Below are 15193 nucleotides of genomic sequence, written 5' to 3'. Positions count from 1 at the left end.
CACCTTCGTGGTGTTGTTCTTTGCTTGCTGCTTTGGCAGGTTGTCCTGGGCCATGCCACCTTGGCTTTGTCCTTTTTTTGCAGTTTGGGGGTACCTTTCCCTTGCTTTGGATTTGCAGATCCAAAGTATTGCTTCTTCTATTTAAACTTCTGCTCGATCTTGAAAGCGTATCGACACATCATGCCAAGCGAGGAGATGTCTCAGAACTCCATCTCGTCCTGGACGTACCTGTGTAGGTAGCCACGGTATTTGAGTACCAAATGCTACTCCATATCCTTGATACCCAAATTTGTGTGAAGGGTATGAAAAATATTGGTAAACTCTAGCATGTCTTGGTCCCTTCCCTACTGTAGCGTGGTCTACTTTATGTATTTATCCTCATAGCTTCTAACAGGGTAGTACTGCTCCTTGATGGCATCCCGGAATGAATTCCAAGTGGGTGCTGCTGAAAACAGTGAGGTCATACTTTCATCCTTCTACTCGTAGTAGGCTTCCCACTAGTCCTTGACATGAGGGGTGGCTTTGAGAAGAGCGAAAGTAATCATTTCCCATCCGGAAAATTCATGAACAGAAAAATACCCTTCTAGCATATTTAACCATTTATCTACAGCGTCTGCATCTATCTGACCCTCAAATGTGGGAATGTTAAAGTTAACTTGTACCTTAAAGGATGTGGTGCTTCCAAAGTAGCAACTGGAAGTAGATGTGTTGGCCCTGGGTAGCCGCTGAAGGATTTGGGCAAAGTTGTCCATCATCGTGTTCCTTTGTTGCTCAAGGGCCTCTTCGAGTAAGATTTTTATAGGATCTCCTACTCCTTCACCTTTCTTTTAATATTCCATGGGAGTTCGTCTAGATTTGTGAGGCTGGTCTTCCGAAGGTTCAACCAATTCAAGCCCTAACTCCTTATATCCCAACCTTGTTGAGGACATGCAAAGAAAATCAGAAAAAGAGTAGACCAATTTGATACCACTGATCCAGATTTAAACAGGAACACAACAAATTATAGATATAACCATAAATACAGAGATGCAGCAGAAATAATACTTCATTTCATTAGTGTAAAATACTGAAATATGCCTAGTAACAGAAATGGAAATAAACTAGCTCGAGCGATGGTAGCTTATTCCTGAGAAAAAATGTAGTGGTTGCATGCCTCTAAACTGCTTTACAATGAGGCTCAAGGGCCTTTTTTTATTGAACAATAAGAGCAAACCCTAAACAACCAAAACCCTAACCCGAGGAGATGTAACACCAAAAGTTTATGGGACCCGTGGGGTTAGTTGGACAATCAATTTCCCGCGGTCGTGACTTAGTCATATTATCTCCATTTGATTCACATGATACCCTGTAGGAAAGATATTTACAAGGACTACGATGGAAAAGATGATTTTATTAGAAAATAATTAGTGGTAGGTTGCCAAAAAAAACGTCGTTTACTGCCTCAAAACATCTCTGGAAGTTTAGGACCCAAAAAAATGCTAAGTTATCATTGAAGTATACAAGAATAATGTCATTTAAATACCTCTGCATGAGTTTCCACAATGTCAAATGTTGTATCCATGACTACATCAAGATTGGCAGAACTAACAGCTTCCCACCTTGGTGACGGCATATCCATTTGTAGTATATGCACATGCTAAAAAAAACTAAAAATTAAGTAGTTTACAATTATTTTTATTGAATATTTTCAATTGTATAATATAATTTATAACCCATCCATTTATGCATTCAAAAATGCATTTTAAACAACAAGAATTCACAGTGTTTCTTGAAAATGTATATCTTGATTCTCGCAAAATAATGCATCATGTATATTACTTATATTGCACCTATAAAACTCTTGAAAGATGGTTCCACTATGTAAAAGCCTTAGACCATAGAAAAACTATCCTCTGATATCCCATTCTTAATCCATTCCAATATTCAATGGGAGTTAAGGAGCCCCCAAAGGACTCCTCTTCTCTCCCACCAATCCTAATATCATTAATGAGATAAGGGGAGGCATGTATTGGTCTTATGCCTATAAATACCAGTTGAAAAGGAGCAAAGAAGAAGAACTTGGAGCAATGTTACACTGCCAAAACTGCTAAGGAAATCAACTATATTTTTCATTGAAAGAATTTTCCATTAAATAATTTTCTTATGGATTCTTTTAGGGGAGAGTGCTCTGGAATAGGGTAGAAGAGAGGGGCTTTCCTTTAGGACAATTTTAGAGAAACATTGCTCACCATAACTCCTTTTAGATTCTTTGAATCATCTAATGTATCTCTCTACATTAAATAATAAAGGAGATTTTATTTCCCGTACTCTTGAGTTTTCATTTCTTCACCTTTCATGTGTTTCATGCTTTATTTTAATTTAGGTACATTGTATTTTTTTTAATGTTTTGAACTCTAATCAATCTCATTCTGGGCTCTCTTGCAGGTGAAAACTAGCTGCAAAATAATACAAGGATTTGGTAAGCCATTGCAACAAATCCACAACCATGGGTCAAAACTGAGAGATGAATATCTTTAAATTCATGACTAAATTATTTTTCCACTTTATTTTGCAAACATTACAAAATTCCTAGAAATATTTTCACAATGAAGGTTTGCTACCTTAACCATACCACTTCTTGGGCATCCAAGCAATACATGCATTAATTTTGAAACAAAAGATACCAAATTCAGCTAAAAATAATTCTTACCAAATCCCTTTCCTTTACCTTTTTACCTTTTCTTATTTTTTTCCCTACTTACATGGATACCATCAAAGGCACTCTCAACTAATGACTTTCAAAAGATTCCAACTATCTTTTAACATATCTGATGTTGCAACATTCAATATTCCCTATGGATGTTCATCTTGATAGGCATGTGACATACTTGCATCCATTCCATGCTATTCATGCACTGTTATTTTTAGAGTTAAGTTTCAACGTTTGTTGTTTTCAATTATTCACACAACAAATCTCATAATCATAAGCATAAGCGCACTACTTTCTTTCATGTTGTACTTAACAACAAGAGCTCACTCTTGCATATTTACCATATGAACATTATATGTGTCATGGAATTCATTGGGTAACCTTGTTGTGTTACCCAAAACATAGAAATTACTAATTTCTATTTTCTTACCATTAACACATTCATATTTCTTCAAAATAAAAATATATCAGACAACAAAAAAATTTAGTTAAGGAAAAGCTCCCCTTTTAAGCCATTTCACAATTATAACTTCATTTTCCATATGGTTCATATGGACCTAGTCAAGCCCTACTTGAATTAATTTTTATACATATCTACCCTTTGATATAACTCTATAACGCGGGAATCCAAACTCATTCATAATGTCCTCACATGGATAAACATAACAATGCTATTAAACATAGAAATGAAATTTCTTAAGTTTCTAGTGGGCTCATGACCCAATTTTTATTTCTTATAAAATATTTGGGACCCCTTCAATTTTCACTCATGTGCATATCAGTTGTCTCAACACACTAACTATTATTCAATCAATTCATGGATGAGTTATAGCATCTCATTTTCAAAACTAATTCAATTTTTTTGAATCTTGAGTTCATCATATCTACTATATATTAGACATTTCCAACAAACCAAAACTTCTCATGCTTATGGCGTCTTGTAATTCAGTGTACAATTTGACCCTACATCTCCAAAATCTTCCCTTTATGTTCATTTTAGCAAGGGTGCATCACATACTATCATATGCACAAGATTTAACCAAAATATTTCTAAATAGTTTAGGAGGATCCCTCTCACTTGCAGTCCCGTGCAAGTAGTTTACCTTATCTATGCATGATTAGTTATTAAAAATCATAATCCTGTCATGTACCTTTCATTATATTAAAGATATTTTGGGGGTGTTCCTTCATTTCTCTTCACCTCACCACCAAAGGTGGGTGACTCAACCTTCTTGATTTCTCCAAGCATTAGTTGACTCCTTGCAAGCTAAATTGCCACTGCTAGCGATTTTTCCTTCTAATATCCCCCCTATTTTATCCACATCTAATGCACCTATGTATGCTTTATTCCTTGAGGTGGTCTCTTGGACGTCAAAAATATCCCTACCCTCATGTCACTTATAAGGAAAATAATGGAAGGTGTTCATAGCCCCAACATTTCAAATTATTCCTCTTTGATTTACTTCTTTTTGCATTTCTAGTTACTAGTCCATGTGTCTAGAGTTTAGATAGGATATCCTTCTACTATTTTTGGTGAGGTAATTCATGGAGTTGGTGTTCTCCTCCACAACCCCAACATTTCAACGACCTTTCCTTCTTCCAAACATTATGGGGGTTAACCTTAGTTTCTAACTACTTATAACAATATTTTCCTTTTAAATGATGTCACTGAGTATCTTGGGCTTCTCATACTTTCTCTTACCCCAAAATGAAAGGAAAATTCTAGTGGTTAAATTTCACAAATCAACCAAGTTTCCATGTTTTTTCCCAGAAAATGATTCACTAGCTTCCATTTTTCTAAAATGATTCACCCAAGTTTTATAGGATGAAATTATTTTCTTGTTGAATTGAGGCTTCTGTGATCCATATCAAGTTTATGAGAGAGTTTTTTTGACTTAAATTACATGATATTTCATTTGTCGGCACGTTTCGAACCAACTAGTGTGGTTCATCATCAGGACAAGTTGAAGAAACAGATCTATGCTGCATGTTAAATAGACAGAGCAAAACATCCAACGGCTATAATTTTTGGCTAGGCAATGGCTATATTGACTAGTTAATGGCTATATTATGGCTAGTTGGACTGGTCTCAAGGAAAAATGAGCATAATTGTATTTAATTAAAAATTAAAAATTAAAATAAGTTAAAGTTATGGATTTAAATAATTATTAAATTAATAGCTAGTTATATTATTATTAAATTAAAAGTTAATGGGAAATATGAATTTACATAAAAGGTATGAACAATTCGATATTTATTTTAATTTTAATTATATATATATATATATATATATATATATATAATAAAATATTAGAATAAATTAATTTAGGTATTATATAGTAAGAATAAATATTTATTTGATTGTTTATTTAATTGTTAAAATGTTTATTTCTTTTTAATTATAAATTAACATATTATCATAGATCGATTTCAATATCAAAGTAATTATTAAGTTAAAATTTAGAATATAACTAATATCTTAAACTAAATGCTATTAAAGTCTCTTATACTATATAAACAACCCACCAAAGAGGATCAAAGAAACAAGGTAAAAGAGAGACGGTTAAAGGATAACAAGGGGAAATTAACCTATAAAAAAACTAGAACAAGTTATAAAAAGGAGGGGAGGAAGAACCCGACTAGGAAGTGAGGGTTGTTATCCAGCAACTACTGATCTTCCATCTGTCTTCTCTATTTAGATTTCTCAGCCTTTTTTCAATCTTAAGGTCTTCGGAGATTGTGAAATTCTTTTCTTTTAAAAATTGCCAAAATTACATAGAGGCTATATAAAATCATTAGAAGTTTGAATATTTTTACACAAATGTCAAAAAATATTTTACATATTAGGGATTAGTAAGATTTTCCAAGGTTTCTACACTTTAAAATAAGTTTCCATCATTAAAATTTTCTCTGCTGAAATGGTCTTGACAATTCATTGAGAAAGTCTTGTATTTTCACTTCTTCATCTCTAAGAAATGACACATATTCCAACAATGCTATGATTTTAATATCATAGTCAGCCATGGTCAGTTGTCCCATTATTAGCTCATACATTTCACCGATCTTGTCATTATCATGCTCTTCTATATCTCAAGTCGTTGGCACATGTTGCAACAAGCATTGCATGTATGACAAGTCTAGTAGCAGTGTCATGTTTAAACTTTCCCATTCTTCTTGTTCCCTAATGAGTCTTTCATTATCTTCTCTACATATACTCAATTAAGCTCTCAAGCTACTAAGAGTATCCATCCCATCAAGTAAATTTCTTATGATCTCCTTCCAATTGAGTCGTCTTCTTTCTCATGATGGGTTTGATCTATAATACACTATTTCATTTTGTTTCTCATTCTCTATTGTTTTAAATTGTGTCGTTTTGTTTATTGTCACACACACAGAAACATAGATTTTTTAGCTAGATCAATCATAATCTTATTAACTCATTACCTTCATATGTAATAACTAAGCATGTTTATCTAAAGTTGTTCACACATCCAACATCGATGTTAGCTACATATCCTAGGAAAATAAAGAGACATGTAGCATTTTATCAAGGTTAGAAGGCACATTAACTGCAAAGATAAATGTCATTCCAACAATTAGATTATCAGATTAACTTTTATCCTTTGTGTGTGAGCCTCATCAGATCTAGTGTTGAACCTAAGCTCTGATACACTCTATAATCACTTCCCTCCCACCCCCTCATTCATCCTAGGATGTGGGAGGGTTATCTCTATGACCCAATCTCTATGTTTTTTTATGAGTATGAGGTTACATAACCTCTTTATATGAAGTCTTCGAATATTAATACTAATACCACCATTACGTTGAGCTCATAAAGAGCTTCCCAACGATGTATCTTTTATCTCAATCTGATTCTCAGATTAAAATTTATGACCATTAAAAGTTTGGCCGATTAAAAGGGGACCATGTCATTAGTATAACTCTCTGTGACACTAATGTGGTCTCTCTTTGTATCCCACATGGTGACATGCCATCACCCCAACAAGTCCATAGGGTACCCAAACCATTGCAAATTATGTCACTCTATGCATTGAAACATTTTATAATGTGATGAAAAGATAGATGGCCCAAACCTACCACCCAAAGTGGAGGCCATTGATCCATGTCACCCCGAACCAAGCCCCCTAAGCTCCACTTTGTCTTAGTGACTATCTTATTACTCTGGTGGTCAAAGGCTCATGGGATCAATGGGACCACCCCAACCCACATCATAATAGGCTAGATTTCCCTAGTTGTAGTCCTCACAAAACATTTCCTCAAGTCAATGATTTGAGAGTTGAAATCATAGTAGGGCCTGCTCTGGTCCATTCCATGTTGGAATAGGGACTATCGGTCTCACTTTTCGCTTGATTAGTTTGAGTGTTGTGGGCTCGACAACTTGAAGCCCAATGGAGTCCACCACTGATGTAGGTTGGATCAAGTGTGACCTCAGACAACCTCTTTTCACCCTTGATGGCTTGAAGACCTGAGAGTTTGATAGGGCCATCCCACTCCTCTGAGCTCATTCAAATACATTACTCAATTCTCAATGACATTTCAACCATACACAAGGCTCGGGAATTTTCTCCATGATTTCTTTGTGTTCTACAGTTATTGCTCCAAGATTCTACACTCAACTTTGAGCATCCTCTAATCTCTAGTAGAGAGAGAGAGAAATCTCACACACCAACAACCCAAAAACATAACCAAAAGATCAATATCTAAACCTATCTAGATAAACACCCTTAGATGAACAACCTAGATCCACTCCTACATAACATATGAATTTTCCCATTTCTCTTTTGTTGTTCTTACATATTTTTCCTCTGTGTCTCATTGTGCATCTAAGGGAACATTTCCTTAGCTCTTCGATCTACTCTGGGAATTGGGTACCACCCTCTTTCTTCCATTATCTCTCATTCTAATGCTTCATTGTCTAACAACCCTTGTGATTCTTGAAGTGTTGTCCCCTTAGGTTTGACTTTCTCCTTGATCTAAGAGGGGGGAAGATGGGAACTATCTTGTGGCCCCCGCCACCCTAATGTTTTTTCATGAATGAGTATCAACTCGTCATTATTCTCTCAAATCATGTTACTTTGTGAAATATATCAGACAATGTGATTCCCCTACAATTGGTGGCTTAACTATTTAATTTGGCTGGGTTATGGCTTGCAAGGCATGTAAGCAAGCAAGCCTCCCTCAGACTATGGATCCTTATGGTAGTCCCCCCTTTAGCTCATAGTTAATTAGTTTTAAATAATTAATTTTATCTGCTTAATCAATGTATCAACCTGTCATAGTTCTCCATGTTGAAATTTCAATCATAATTTAATATTAACAAGACATGAGTAATGTGAAGCATGTTACACTAGAGAGGATTTAGTTACAGTAACAATAGATGTAACTAAAATATATGCAATAATTGTTGTTTCAATAGTGGATGCACTAACAAGAGATGTAGAACTTGGCTTGACAACATTCTCTGAGGCAATGACAGGTGTTAGGGAGAATGTAGTTGCAGCAACTAAATTTGCACCATTATAGCTCATGTATTTTTAGTAGATACAATACTGGTTGTTGCAATAATGGATGCAGTGATAGGACGGATCTGATGATAGAGTGGCACAAGGTGAATGGATGTGGGCATGGTGGAGCATATAATGGAAAATATATTGGGTGTTTGATTCAATACAGCTATGGATCTAATGATAGAATGGCATAGGGTGAATGGATGTGGGGATGGTGGAAGGATGTAAAGGAAAATATATTGGATGTTTGAGTCGATACACCTCCACTAGTTATATAATAGAGGGAAGTGCCTTAGGGACGAAATGGGAATGCCAAGTGTTGGGGGGGACCTAATGGTCAAACTTGGCACGTAATGTGGACTAAATGGATGGGTGAAGGATGGAATTGGGTGGGTATAAAAGGGGAATAAAAATGGCACCTACATAGACATCTGTAATATGTTTGATTAGTACAAAAAGATCAATTTTGACTAAACTAAGATATTAAAACTCATTTTAAAAGTAGATATAATGTAACATATGCTACATGGGTGGGAGGTGATTTTCCAATCTTAGGTGAGGATGGTTACTAAGAAGATTCAGTGGACACCTATGGAAACACAACAAATTTAGATTGATTTCTTCTACATAACTTAGACATTTGCAAAATAACAGATTTTTAAATCTTGTTAAGTTATCATTGAAGTAGGGTAAGAATAAAGTCATTTAAATAAATAATATCATGTGTGTTGAAAATTATTTTTTTTAATAATATTGAAAAATAAGTGTTTAATTTTCAAAGTTAAACATTATAAGTTGCATTGGTCAATTCTAAACTAATAATGGCCAACAAAAAAATGGATAAGGCTTGCCTTAATAGAGACTCATAAATAAACCCACTTGAGCTAGAAGGAGGCAAACATGACAATGAGGGGATAAACAAGTCAACAAATATATCAACATAATTGTACATAACTTTAGATTGATTTCTTCTACATAACTTGGAAATTTACAAAATAATAAATTTTTAAATCTTGTTAAGTTATCTTTAGGTGTTCTTCCATTTCTCTGAATATGACAAAAAAATGGAAGAAAACCTAAACAATAGTGGTTGCTATAAAATCTTAGATAAGAAACCTAGCGCTAAAATCCTTACGGAGGTCACCAAGAAAATAAAAGATTCATCTCTTGACACTATTACAAAAGAAGAGAATCACTCCTACTAGCTCCATCACTTCTAGAATATATGGAGCTCCCAAAGTTCATAAAGATGGTGTCCCATTAAGACATATAGTCAATATCATAAGTTCACCCACCTACCTCCTTACTCAATACCTTGCTAAAAAGTTACACCTCTTAGGTAGAAACACCTCATCTTATATAATAGACTTTGCAACATTCATTTAATGGACCAAAAACCTTGAAATGAAAGACGAAGATCTCATGGTGAGTTTTGAAACTACTTCCCTGTACACTATGATACCGATAGAAGAAGCCATCGACACTATGAAATCAATTACTGGTAACAAAACTATAAATATCCTAAAAAATTTCCTAAAATCAACATATTTCATCTTTAAAGGAAAAGATTGTGAACAAAGTCATGGAGTAGCAATGGGATCTCCTCTATCTCCTATAATTGCTAACATATACATGGAACATTTTGAACAGAAATCCCTCAAATATTTTCCTTACACCCCAAAAGAATGGAAAAGAATTGTCGACAATGTTTTTGCAAAATGGAGTCATGGTAAAAATAAACTCGAAGATTTTTTAACTCACATTAACAGTCTCTCAAGTCACATTAAATTCACCATTTAAATAGAAAAGGATAACTAGTTACCCTTTCTTGACATCCTTTTATCCAAAAAAAAATGGGAAACTTATCTCTCGTAGAGAAATAAAAATCACACTGAAAGATACCTACACACAAACTCTCATCGTTATCCCAAACAAAAATATGGAATTATTAAAACCCTAACTACAAGAGCTACTGCAATTTCTCACTCGGATCACCTAAAGCACGAACTAAACCACCTCCACCAAGTCTTTGAACATAATGCATATAATAGAAACATTATCAAGAAAACCATCTGTCAAACCCTCAATAGAAATAATATAAAGAAAACCATAGACATTCCAAAAATCTCTTTGCCATATATAAAAGGAACTACAAATAGAATATCTAGAATCCTAAACAAGCACAACATCAATATTGCTTTCATGCCCCCAAATACATTTAGAAAAAACATAGACTCCACAAATGACCCTATAAACCCTAACCTGTAAAAAGGGGTTTACATAGTTCCTTGCTCTTGGGGAAAAGAATACATAGACAAAATAGGAAGATCACTTAACATTAGACTCAAAGAGTATGTTGCAGACATATCTAGGAATAGAACCACAAAATATGCTCTTGCAAAGCATGCTTTCTCATCCTCACACTACATCCGAATGGAAGAAGCTAAACTTGTCACGAAAGAAGAGCACTACCTAAAACGAAAAATTAAAGAGGCCATAAAAATTGGAAAAAGAAAGAATAATATGAACTGTGATGAAGGCCTTAACATCAGTAATACATGGAAACACTTAATAAATCAGACTTCTCATAGCAAAAAAAAAAAAATCTCAAAAAAAAAAAAAAATCTAATTTTTTTTAATTCATTTTCTTAATATTAAACATAAATAATTCTAGTCATATTTATTTATAATAATAAGAACTTTTAAATTAATTATTTCAGTTATATCATAATTAATTTACATAAATATAAAAAATTATATAAAAAATTTTAATAAATTTTTTTTTATTAAATTAATAAATAATTATTAAACTTAGTATACAATAGTAACTCTTTTATAAATCTTCACCTCACAAAATAATTATTTCCATAATTTTGTACGAATAATATTAAAGATTTAATAACTAATAAACTAATTTCTTCTAGCAACTCACTCTAATTATTATATATAACTCTAAAGTTTCATAGCCCTACTGCACACTAATCTTCTCTAATGATCCCATAAAGATGGACTCACATAAAAATCTAAAACATTTTCTTAAAATCAATTAACCAGTATAGATTATCTTTCAAAAAATAAAGTTATTTAAATAACTAAATAACTACTTGAATTGAAGATTATTTTTTTTAATAATATTAAAAAATAAATATATATTATTTTCAAAAAAAAATAAATATATTTAAATAATTAATATTTTGGGTATGATTTTTTTAATAATATTAAAAAATAAATATATATTTTTCAAAGTTAAACGTTATAAATTAATAAAACAAATGAAATCGATCGATTAAATCTTGCCTTTAAGAAAGACTCGTAAATAAGCCTAGTTGAGCTAGAAAGGGGGAAAAATGGGAATGAGGGGTTACACAAGTAACAAATCTTACATGATGAGATAATGTTGGGAATATAAAAGCATGATCGAACATATACATATCATTGTGCAATACAGCATACGTTTAGATAATGTAGGGAATATGCTACCTTAAAAATAAATTATTGGGGGGCCCGGAAAGAGTGAAAGTGATCGTGATTGTTTAGCGCGTGAGGACTGTGACCTTGAGGCCGAGCTTCATGCGCAACATCATCCCGTACTTTGGCACGACAGGATGTGCGGCCACTGCTTTCACGCGAAAACGCAGGATGATGGAGGAAGCGACCCACTTCATCTGCAGAATGGCAACATCCCTTCCTAGGCACCGGCGAGGGCCTTCGTTGAACACCGGGTATATGAACTCTGACTTGGTCATGAATTTCCCATTGCGGAGCCATCGTTCTGGCTTGAAATCGCGGCAATCCGCGCCCCATATGCTCTCCATTCGGGCCACGGAGTACCATAAACACAACACCCCGGACCCCTTGTTCACCCTCGTTCCATCCGGCAGCACGTCGTCGTTCGCAACCACTAAATTCTCTAATGGAGCCGACGGGTACAGTCGCAGAGACTCTGCGAGTGCCGCATGCAAATAGTTCATCTCTTTTAACTCATCCACCGTAAACGCTCCTTCGTGGTCTGCGTGGGTTTCGTGTTTTCTGCGCTTTATTATGCCTTTGAGCTCCGTCAAAATATTCTCTTCCGCGCGAGGGTGCTGCTGCAGAAGCCAGAAGAACCAAGCGAGCGCCGGGGCCGTCGTATCCCTGCCTGCCATTATGATGCTTAGGCAGGCGTCTCTCAACTGGTCGTCAGAATACACGCGGCCGTTCGTCTCCTTCTCGAGGCGGAGGAGGAGAGGCAAAAAGCCCGGAGAATCCTCACAATTCGCACTGTTCTGCGCTATCTCTCGCCTGGTCGTAGCACAGATCTCCGCGATATAATCATCTATGACTTTTACATCTTTATGGATCTGCCGTTCCGGCCCCAAATTCAGAAATCTCAGTGCCTTCCAGTAAAGCGACGGCACAAGAAACCGACGACTGGAAAGCTCGATGGCCCGGTCATATGCCTCTGTGAAACGATTATGTGCGAGGTCCAGGCTCAGGGACCCCGGATCGAATCCGAGGGCGAAATGAGAGATGCTGTCGAAAGTGTAGCGATGAAAAACTTCCTGGAGGTCAAGAACAATGCCCTCTTTAGCGGCGCGCTGGAACAGTGGAATAAGTCTCTGGTGCACTAACCTCAAAGTGGTCTGAATAACGTCGTTGCGGGTTTTCGCGGCAGCAAAAATCGTGGACACAGTTGCCCTTAATTGCCTCCAAGTCTCTCCTTCTTGAAGTAAAAGGTTCATGTCGCCGTAAACGTCACCAAACACCTGGCGGAAATAGTCGCCCTTCTGGAAGTTATGGAACTTTATCTTCAGGACGTACTCAACATTAGTAGGATCTGCAGTCACCACCCATTTCGTCCATGCGCCCTTCCTGTATGTGATAGTTCCCCCGCCCAGGATAAGCATCTGCGTAGCCCATTCGTAGATATCATTGTAACTGCAAATCAACACGGGAAGCAAGCCCACGAGAGACCACCTGCCCCGAGCTTTCTGCCCACAGTAAAACCTGGCCGCTGCAACACCCAATGCTGAAAACAGTGCAACAAGGAGCCATCCCTCAGTAACTCCTACTCCCTGCATTGCCATGCACACTGTTCAGTTCGAGGCACCGGACTGACCCGCCTTTTGAAGAAGCTCGGACCTCCACTTGGTGACTGCCACACGGTGGACGCTCTTCCTTTCTCAGTCACAGACCGCCCTTCATAAACTATGGCCGACACAGTCGTATTTAATTGCCTCACGTCTCTTCGTCTTGAACGAGATTGGCCTCTTGCAACGGCCAGGGTCTAGGGTTTAATATAAAGTCGTTGCCGAGTCCCAGTGGCCTTTCCTAAACTATGTTTTAGTTAATATTATATTATATTAGTACAACAATATTAATAATGTGGTTGATAGAACTCAATAAGCATATATCAAGTATATTTATTTTGGAAGATTTAAAAATTTAAATAAATTCATATTATTAATTTTAAATGGAGGTTTATTATATATTATATTAGCACCACAATATAGTTGATAGAAGTCAATAAGCATATATCAAGTATATTTTTATTTTGAAGATTTAAAAATCTAAATAAATCCAAATTATTAATTTTAAATGGATATTTATTATATATTATATTAGCACAACAATATGGTTGATAAAAGTGGATAAGCATATATCAAGCATATTTGTTTTTGAAGATTTAAAAATCTAAATAAATCTACCTAAACCTTCAAACACATTTATTATTATTTATCACTATGGTTTAGTTTATTTTATATTATATTAGCGCAACAATATTAATAAATGTGGTTGATAGAAGTCAATAAGCATATATCAAGTATATTTTTATTTTGAAAATTTAAAAATCTAAATAAATCCAAATTATTAATTTTAAATGGAGTTTATTATATATTATATTAGCACAACAATATGGTTGATAAAAGTCGATAAGCATATATCAAGAATATTTGTTTTTGAAGATTTAAAAATCTAAATAAATCCACATAAACCTTCAAACACATTTATTATTATTTATCACTATGGTTTCGTTTATTTTATATTATATTAGCTCAACAATATTAATAAATGTGGTTGATAGAAGTCAATAAACATATATCAAGTATATTTTTATTTTGAAGATTTAAAAATCTAAATAAATCCAAATTATTAATTTTAAATGGATGTTTATTATATATTATATTAGCACAACAGTATGGTTGATAAAAGTCGATAAGCATATATCAAGCATATTTGTTTTTCAAGATTTAAAAATCTAAATAAATCCACATAAACCTTCAAACACATTTATTATTATTTATCACTATGGTTTAGTTTATTTTATATTATATTAGTGCAACAATATTAATAAATGTGGTTGATAGAAGTCAATAAGCATATATCAAGTATATTTTTATTTTGAAGATTTAAAAATCTAAATAAATCCACATTATTAATTTTGAATGGATGTTTATTATATATTATATTAGCACAACAATATGGTTGATAAAAGTCGATAAGCATATATCAAGGATATTTATTTTTGAAGATTTAAAAATCTAAATAAATCCACATAAAGCTTCAAACACATTTATTATTATTTATTTATAAATATTAACATTAATAATTTTATAATTATTTATAAATTATATATTATCACCATTATCACCATGATTGACTTTCATATTGAGACAATCTTTGTCACAATGCGACGTTGGACCATGGTTGATTATTATATTGAGACAATCTTTGCCACAATGTGACGTTGGACCATGTTTGGCCATGATTGATTTTCATATCGAGAAAATCCTATGATAAACACTAAAATAAGTATTATCAACCAAGGTATATAAGCCCTATGATAAATATTATAAGTGTTAAAATAAACATCGTTGACCATGGTTCATTTACATATTGAGACAATCTTTGTCACAATACAACGTTAGACCACGATTCACCATGAGTGACCATGGCTGATTTCATACTGAGATAATCTTTGTCACTTTTAAAATAT

At 34.3% G+C, this 15193-nt stretch overlaps 1 pseudogene; it reads right to left on the bottom strand.

The window, feature by feature from the left end:
- Positions 1–11750: 11750 nt before the first annotated feature.
- LOC149229068 (cytochrome P450 86B1 pseudogene) lies at positions 11751–13283 on the bottom strand (annotated as a pseudogene).
- Between the last annotated feature and the right edge of the window lie 1910 nt (positions 13284–15193).

Source organism: Pinus tabuliformis, chromosome J (assembly GCF_031772625.1).
Source record: "Pinus tabuliformis cultivar Carrire ecotype Pingquan chromosome J, CPIR1, whole genome shotgun sequence".
Classification (NCBI taxonomy): Eukaryota; Viridiplantae; Streptophyta; class Pinopsida; order Pinales; family Pinaceae; genus Pinus; species Pinus tabuliformis.
This window is presented reverse-complemented; position numbering and strand designations above follow the sequence as displayed.